This window comes from Zonotrichia leucophrys, chromosome 25 (genome assembly GCF_028769735.1).
Source record: "Zonotrichia leucophrys gambelii isolate GWCS_2022_RI chromosome 25, RI_Zleu_2.0, whole genome shotgun sequence".
Classification (NCBI taxonomy): domain Eukaryota; kingdom Metazoa; phylum Chordata; class Aves; order Passeriformes; family Passerellidae; genus Zonotrichia; species Zonotrichia leucophrys.
In genome coordinates, this window is record NC_088194.1 from 3,552,496 (window position 1) to 3,560,965 (window position 8,470).

An 8,470-nucleotide genomic window follows, 5' to 3' on the forward strand; every position below is an offset into this window, starting at 1 on the left:
TAGATAGGAACCCCACCCTCTCCTAATCAGGACCCCCAGCAGACACCAATCAAGCCTAATCAGTCTCGCCTACCACTAGACACCATTCCTATACCCAGGCACCCACCCCGTCACCAAGCCCCCCCTAGGTCCCACCCCCCAACCGCAGCACTGCCCTTAGCCAAGCCCGCGCCGACCTGGCCCTAGCCGCCCCAGCACCGCCCCCCGTCGGCACCCCCGACACCCCCTCCCTGGCGCCGCGGCCCCCGGGCGCCGCCCAACCCTACCCGAGCCCCCGCCCCCGGCACCGCCCCCGCACCGCCCCCCGTCGCCGTGCCCCGCCCCCGTCGCCTGCCCCCGCCCCGGCACCGACCCTTCGTCGCCGGCCGCGGCGGCCAGAGGCCGCCCCGACGCCTTAGATGCCCCTCCCCGCGACGCCGCCGGCCTCACGCGAACCGGAATTTCATTCCGGCCCCGGGGACCCGCGGAGAGCGCAAAAATCCCGGCAAAAATCGAGAAAAAAGATCCGTCATGGGCCGCCATCTGCCGGAAACCACGTGTCGGCATGGGCCGCCATCTTGCGGAACCAGTGTCGGCATGGGCGCCGCCATCTTGCCGGAATCCACGTGTCGGCATGGGCGCCTCCATCTTGCCGGAAACCACGTGTCTTCATCAGCGCCGCCATCTATCCGAGCCCGGAGTCTACCCCGACGCCTTAGATGCCCCTCCCCGCGACGCCGCCGGCCTCACGCGAACCGGAATATCATTCCGGCCCCCGGGGACCCGCGGAAAGCGCAAAAATCCCGGCAAAAATCGAGAAAAAAGACGTCAAAATCGGCATGGGCGCCGCCATCTTCCGAAACCACGTGTCGGCATGGGCGCCGCCATCTTGCCGGAATCCACGTGTCGGCATGGGCGCCGCCATCTTGCCGGAAACCACGTGTCGGCATGGGCGCCGCCATCTTGCCGGAATCGCACGTGTCGGCCACGGCCGCGCCGCCATCTATCCGACCGGGCTACCCACGCTTTAGATCGCCCTCCCGCGACCCGCCGGCTCACGCGAACCGGAATATCTTCCGGCCCCGGGAGCGAGACCAAAAACCGCAAATCGAGAAAGATCGGCATGGGGGCGCCATCTTGCCGGAAACCACGTGTCGGCATGGGCGGGATCATCGCCGACAGTCGGGCCGATTGCCGGAATCCACGTGCGGCAGGGCGCCTCCATCTCGCCGGAAACCACGTGTCTTCATCAGCGCGCCATCTATCCGAGCCCAGAGGCTACCCCGACGCCTTAGATGCCCCTCCCCGCGACGCCGCCGGCCTCACGCGAACCGGAATATCATTCCGGCCCCCGGGGACCCGCGGAAAGCGCAAAAATCCCGGCAAAAATCGAGAAAAAAATCCGGTCATGGGGGCCGCCATCTTCCCGGAAACCACGTGTCGCATGGCGCCGCCATCTTGCCGGAAACCACGTGTCGGTCATGGGCGCCGCCATCTTGCCGGAATCCACGTGTCGTATGGCGCCGCATCTTGCCGAAACCACGTGTCGGTATGGGCGCCGCCATCTTGCCGGAAACCACGTGTCGGAATGGGCGCCGCCATCTGACCGAATCCACGTGTCGGCAGGGGCGCCGCCATCTGCCGGAGTCCACGTGTCGGCACGGGCGCCTCCATCTCGCCGGAAACCACGTGTCTTCATCAGCGCCGCCATCTATCCGAGCCCAGAGGCTACCCCGACGCCTTAGATGCCCCTTCCCGCGACGCCGCCGGCCTCACGCGAACCGGAATATCATTCCGGCCCCGGGGACCCGCGGAGAGCGCAAAAATCCCGGCAAAAATCGAGAAAAAAGATCCGGTCATGGGGGCCGCCATCTTCCCGGAAACCACGTGTCGGCATGGGCGCCGCCATCTTGCCGGAAACCACGTGTCGGCATGGGCGCCGCCATCTTGCCGGAATCCACGTGTGGGTATGGCGCCGCCATCTTGCTGGAATCCCACGTTGTCAGTGTCATGGGGGCCGCCATTTTGCCGGAAACGACGTGTCGGCACGGGCGCCGCCATCTTGGATTAGGGTTAGTTTTAATCGGTAATTTTAACAATTAGGGTTAATTTTAAAGCTCTTTTAGGATTATTTAAGGATTTTTTAAAGGTTCTTGGGGGATTTTTACGGGTGTTTTAGGGGCTTTTTAAAAGTAGGGCATTTTGAGTGTATTCGGAGGCTCTTTTTAGGGTTCTGTGGGGTGTTTAAGATACATTTTCTCTCTCTCTTTCTAACTTTGTTTTCCTTTCTAGCTTTAGTTTAAAAAAGCAGCAGTAGAAAAGTTATTTACGGTTAGGTTTATTTGAGTTTTTATTAGGGTTCAATGGTGTGGGATGTTTGTTCTGTTAGTAATAGAAATAGGTTTGTTTTGATGTGCTGCGATGGGATGAGCGTGTGCTGCGTACCGGTGCTGACAAAGGTACAGTATTTTTATGGCTCTGATGTGTCGGGTTAATGAATTTATATGGTCTAATATGTAGATGAAAATAAAAATAAATATACATTTAAAAATAAATATAAAATTATAGTGGTAAACAGAAATATAGAAATCAAATAGATAAATACATAAAACTATAATATATTGTATATTATTGTAACATAACATATAAATTATAGTCTATTATATATGTAAACAAAGATATATAACTATAGAATGTAAATATAAAAACAGTAAAATAAATTGGAGAATTTTTTTTGTTTTTTTAGGTTATAGGCTGGGTTTTATAATAAATGTGGTGGTGGGCTTTGCTGCAGCTGGAATTTGTATCTATTTCAGGAAGCGTCATACAGTATATCCTGCAATTTAATAGATCCCCTGCTATGTTAGTTGTAGTGGAAGAAGCTGAATGAAACCAGGACACTGAACTTTGGTGCACCAAACCCCTGCCAATAACAGGTTTTCAAATAACAAACCCACAGTTTACAACAATGTTAAAAGCCCAGCCTACAAAAATACCAAACTCCCAGCCAAAAAAAAATACTAAAAACTTGGCCTACAAAAATATCGAACAAACCAGCCTATAAAAAACTGCATTTCAAAATACCAGAACAACCTAGTTTCAAAATAATAGGAAACCCAATTTCAAGGTACACAGGAGGTGAGGGCTGCGGGGCAGAGGGACCGGTTGAGGGGTAAAGGGAGAGGCCTTGAGGGCTGGACAGTCCAGTGGAGATCAGGGGTACAGGATACAGCTGTACCACCCCCTCACCCCAGCCCTAACCTCAGCCTAACCAGCTCCCCTAAAAACAGCCTTTTCCCCCAACAGCAGCACAACACAGCAACCCTAACAGCGAGACCAGAGAGCAACCCTCACACACCAGGACAATGACAGAACCCTCAGAGAACAACAGACCCACTGCGGCTAGAGAGCAACAGGTAGAGTTTGGAGACTGAGCACGTCTTTTTGAGTTTTTTTCTCAGGACTTTTAAAGGTATTTAGGGGATTTTGGAAGGGACTTCTCTGGGACTTTTTAGGGTATTGTTGGGGCTTTTTCAAAGCCATTCTGTGATTCCCTAGAATATTTTGAAGATTATGGTCAGGGTCAGAGGAAACACCCTCTGAAAAGGCAGAGTTTTAGGACTGCAGTGGAATGCTTTAGAAAGGGGTCAGCGGTGGCACAGCAGGTCGGGTCCCACACTGCCAGTCCAAAGGTTGTAAGTTTTAGACCCAGCTAAGTTGTTGTGGTCAGGGTTAGATGCTCTCAGCTTTGGTCTGGGAGAATTTCTGCACAGAAAAACTCACCCCCTGAGTTTGCTGATGCCAGTTTGCAGGAGGTGCTTGGCACTGCCAGAGCAGCCCGAGTTCTCGGTGGGGGCAGCTTTGCTCCTGGAGAAATCCTGTGCTGGCCCTCTTCCCTGTAAAACCAAACTCACCCTGCTGCGTGTCGACGTCCATCCGCAGGAGGCACGTGGCACTCCGAGGGCAGCAAGAGTTCTTGGTGTTGGCAGCTGCGGACTGCGAGAAATTGTTCTCTGCAGTTTTGGAGGCCGAATTGCAGTTTCTGCCATGGGCACACAGAGAGGAAAGGCTGTTAATTTCCTTAGAAAGGAAAGCCTGGCACCCCATGGTTTAAGGGGCAGACAAAGGGCTGTATAGGGGAAAGAGCTCCTCACAGGACCTTTCTTCACCTCAGCCCCCACTCCAAGGTCTAGCAGGCCCCCCGTGTGACAAGCTGCTTTCAGAGGGTTGCCCGGGCACACCTGCACAGGGAGCTGCTAGGCCAGAGGGACTAACGGGGACGGTCGGAGCATCCAGCACGGACTAGGAAACAGCCAGACCCACCTGGGCACTGAGCATCACTTTGAGAAAACGCCAAGGGAAGAGCCCTTTTGGCCAAGGGCCAGCAACTGAGCAGGCCAGGCAGCAAGTGGGGTTCCAGGAGAGGGCTTTCAACTTTCCCCTTTTACAGTGTCAGTCCCTCTCCAAAGCCCCCAGACCCTCCAGAGCACTCCCAGAAAGGAGAGGGGTTATTAGGAGAAAAAGAGTTTATAAAAAAGGGAAAAAGCTTCATTTTCCATTAGTTTTTGTGTTCAAACTGGTAGGGACTTGGATTCCCCTGCAATTTTAATGGTCTCAGTTGAAAGAATCCCTGCCTTTTCTATGCTGTTAGGGGTGTTAATTGACAGGGAGTCCTCATTCTCTATTATTTGGCAGTTTAAAAAGAAGGGGAAAATCTTGACAATGTTTCTTATGGGTTTGAATTAAGGGTAGCCACCCCTTTTTGTTGTCCTGAGGCCCAAATTGAGGGAGAAGGCCAGCTATCCCTCCATCCTAAGGGTTTGAACTGAGGGAAAAATCCTTCTTTTTTCATCACTGGAGAGATTTAAAGTGTGGAAAGCCCCTCTTTTCCCAATATTTAAGGAGAGCAAATTAAAGGGCAGAAACTATTTATTTGCCATTGTATTAGCTTCAGTAGAGGTAACTGCCCCATTTCCTCTTTTTAAGGAGTTCACTGGAAGGAAGCTCTGCCTTTTTCAGCATCTTAAGGGTTTAAAACTACATTTCAGGGCACTTCTTTCTATGCTGTAGGACCAAGTATCTCAGAGAAGGATGAGCCTCACATGCCCTTAACCCTTACACTGCCTGGGAGGCTTTTATTTTTCTTATTTTTCCTTATAATGTAGATAGCCTAAATTAGAGGTCCCAAGGAGACTTAGACTATTCATACCATTAGTATTCTTCTCCACCCAGCTTAGTCACATGGGAAATACTACTTAGTAGCCACTAAGGAATAATTACCTAAGTTAACAGCAAATTACCCAATCTATCTAGTTATGCTGCCTAAACAGAAAGTTTTATTTCTTACCAGTTTGCTGCCCTTTTGCTCCAAGCAGTTGCTACAAAAAAGAAAGCGCTGTTATTTTTCTGAAGAGCTTTCTTCTATAACAAGCACTTTACTCCCCTTGAATTTGAGTCAGAGAGGCCAAACAGCTGCAGCTGCTCTGAGGGCTTTTATACTCGGTGGGATTTGCCCCCTCCCTTTTCGTGGGTGCCATGGGAACGAGAGGCGGGCACAATCAGGGGTATATTAACCCCAGCCTTGGCTGTGGGGCTTCATTCCCTCTCTGGGATGTGCTGGGGTAAGAACTCTCCTCTCATTTCAGTGAAGAGGCTCTTTCAGCTCATCTCAACTTCTTTCCAGCAGGTGTTTCTGGGCATCTAAAGCATAGAGGCTTTGAAGATTCTGTGAAGTAAACAGCATGGAATACAGGGAGTATTTAGACTCATGATTTTGGCTTTTGTGTTTAGGGGTGGTAAAGTGCATTTGTAATTTCTGGTTTTGTTCTTGTTTTGTTTTGTATTTTTTTTAGGAGGAGCGCAGCATCCAGAGATTCCTGGTTGTGTCAAGTACAACACTTTTTTCAGCAGATTCATCATGTCACAAGAGGGATCCGCCCAGTGTCAAGGATGATGTCTGAGATTGAGGCATCAGGTGAGTTGAGGATTGTGATTAGGAGAAGGAATGTGAGCAGGCATACAGTTAGGAATTATTGTGGGTGGGGGGAGGTTTGAAGGTAGCAGGGTGAAAAAGGATGTTTATTTGAGGACCCCCCCCCAAGGCTTTTTCTCTCTGTTTTTTTCTCTGTCTTCTTTTCTCTCTGTTTCCCTCTGTCTTTTTTTTCCCTGTCTCTTCCTCTTCTTTTCACTCTTTTTCCTTCTCTCTATTTTTTTCAGCCTTTACTTCTCTCTCGCTTTTCTCTCTCTCTCTCTCTCTCTCTCTTTTCTCTCTCTCTCTCTCTCTCTCTTTTCTCTCTCTCTCTCTTTTCTCTCTCTCTCTCTCTCTCTAACTTTGTTTTCCTTTCTAGCTTTAGTTTAAAAAAGCAGCAGTAGAAACTTTCAGGCTCCCGGGGAGTAAAGGAAAAAAATAAAAAAATTAAAAATACAAAACAAACCCTTTATTCCCCGGGAGCCTGAAATTTTCTACTGCTGCACCGGACATATAGTTTTTATTCTTTTTACTATATACATTATATAGGAACCCCACCCTCTCCTAATCAGGACCCCCAGCCGACACCAATCAAGCCTAATCAGCACCCCCAGCTGACACCAATCAAGCCTAATCAGTACCCCCAGCTGACACACCCCCAGCTGACACCAATCAAGCCTAATCAGTACCCCAGCTGCACCAATCAAGCCTAATCAGTACCCCAGCTGACACACCCCAGCTGACAGCAATCAAGCCTAATCAGTACCCCCAGCTGACACCAATCAAGCCTAATCAGTACCCCCAGCTGACACACCCCCAGCTGACACCAATCAAGCCTAATATCCAGTCACCCCCAGCTGACACCAATCAAGCCTAATCAGTACCCCCAGCTGACAGCAATCAAGCCTAATCAGTACCCCCAGCTGATACCAATCAAGCCTAATCAGTACCCCCAGCTGACACACCCCCAGCTGACACCAATCAAGCCTAATCAGTACCCCCAGCTGACACACCCCCAGCTGACAGCAATCAAGCCTAATCAGTACCCCCAGCTGACACACCCCCAGCTGACACCAATCAAGCCTAATCAGTACCCCCAGCTGACACAGCACTGACACCAATCAAGCCTAATCCGTACCCCCAGCTGACACCAATCAAGCCTAATCAGTACCCCCAGGTGACACACCCCCAGCTGACACCAATCAAGCCTAATCAGTACCCCCAGCTGACAGCAATCAAGCCTAATCAGTACCCCCCTGACACACCCCCAGCTGACACCAATCAAGCCTAATCAGTACCCCCAGCTGACACCAATCAAGCCTAATCAGTCTCACCTACCACTAGACAGCACCCCTATACCCAAGCACCGACCCTGTCACCAAGCCCCGCCCCTAGGTCCCCCCCCCCCCTTCCCCAAACCACAGCCCCCCCCCAGCCAAGCCCGCGCCGCCCCCAGGGACCGCCTCCCACCGGCCACCCCCGCCCCTAGGCGCCCCAGTCCCCGGACACCCCCCCCCCCGTCGCCAAGCCCCCGCCCCCTAACACCACCCCCGGTACCCAAGCGCCCCGCCCCCCGGCTCCGCCCCGCCCCCGGGCGCCGCCGCCCCGCCCCCGGGCACCGCCCCCCCATCGCCGTGCCCCCGCCCCCGGGCGCCACCTCCCCTACCCGAGCCCCGCCCCCGTGCGCCGCCCCTCCGTCGCCGGGCCGCCGCGGCCAGAAGCCGCCCCCACGGCTCAGAAGCCCCTCCCCGCGACGCCGCCGGCCGCATGGGAACCGGAATAACACTCCGGCCACGGGGGACAGGAGGAAAGCGCAAAAAACCCGGCAAAAATAGAGAAAAAACAATCTGGTCATGGCGGCCGCCATGTTGCCGGAAGTGACGTAATTCGGATGGCGCCGCCATCTTGTCCCCTTACCACGTGTCGGCATGGGGGCCGCCATCTTGCCAGAAACCACGTGTCGGCATGGGGGCCGCCATCTTGCCGGAAACCACGTGTCTCCATGGGCGCCGCCATGTTGCCGGAAACCACGTGTCTCATGGGCCCGCCATCTGCGAACACCGATGCCGTGCGCATGGCCGCCATCTTGCCGGAAACCACGTGTCGGCATGGGCGCCGCCATCTTGCCGGAAACCACGTGTCGGCATGGGCGCCGCCATCTTGCCGGAAACCACGTGTCCTCATGGGCGCCGCCATCTTGCCGGAAAACACACCTGGGCGCCTCCATTTTGCCGGAAACCACGTGTCGGCATGGGCGCAGCCATTTTGCTCCAAGTCACGTGACCACCGCCATCTTAGAAAACAATCACGTGACGACGTGCGGGCCGCCATCTTGGATTAGGGTGAGTTTTAATCGGTAATTTTAACAATTAGGGCTAATTTTAAGGGGTAATTTTAAGGGTTACAGTTTATTTTAACATTAATTGAGGTTCGGGATGGGGTTTAGGATTCAGGGTGGGGTCCGGGATCGGGTATTGCCCTCGGGTGAGGGTTGGGGGCGGGGTGTAGGGTTCGGGGTGGTGT

The 8,470-nt window shown here is 53.0% G+C and overlaps 1 long non-coding RNA gene across 3 annotated transcripts; it reads left to right on the top strand.

Annotated features, from left to right (window-relative positions):
- The first annotated feature begins 1,995 nt into the window (after positions 1 to 1,995).
- LOC135457877 (uncharacterized) lies at positions 1,996 to 6,633 on the top strand. 3 transcript variants are annotated; one of them, XR_010442793.1, is made up of 4 exons: positions 1,996 to 2,051; positions 3,286 to 3,395; positions 5,666 to 5,953; positions 6,497 to 6,633. It is a non-coding gene; the product is annotated as an uncharacterized LOC135457877 (long non-coding RNA). The 3 variants fall into 3 exon arrangements; XR_010442792.1 differs by lacking the exon at positions 1,996 to 2,051 and having other exon boundaries at positions 2,452 to 3,395; positions 5,663 to 5,953; XR_010442790.1 differs by lacking the exon at positions 1,996 to 2,051 and having other exon boundaries at positions 2,452 to 3,395.
- Positions 6,634 to 8,470: the final 1,837 nt, after the last annotated feature.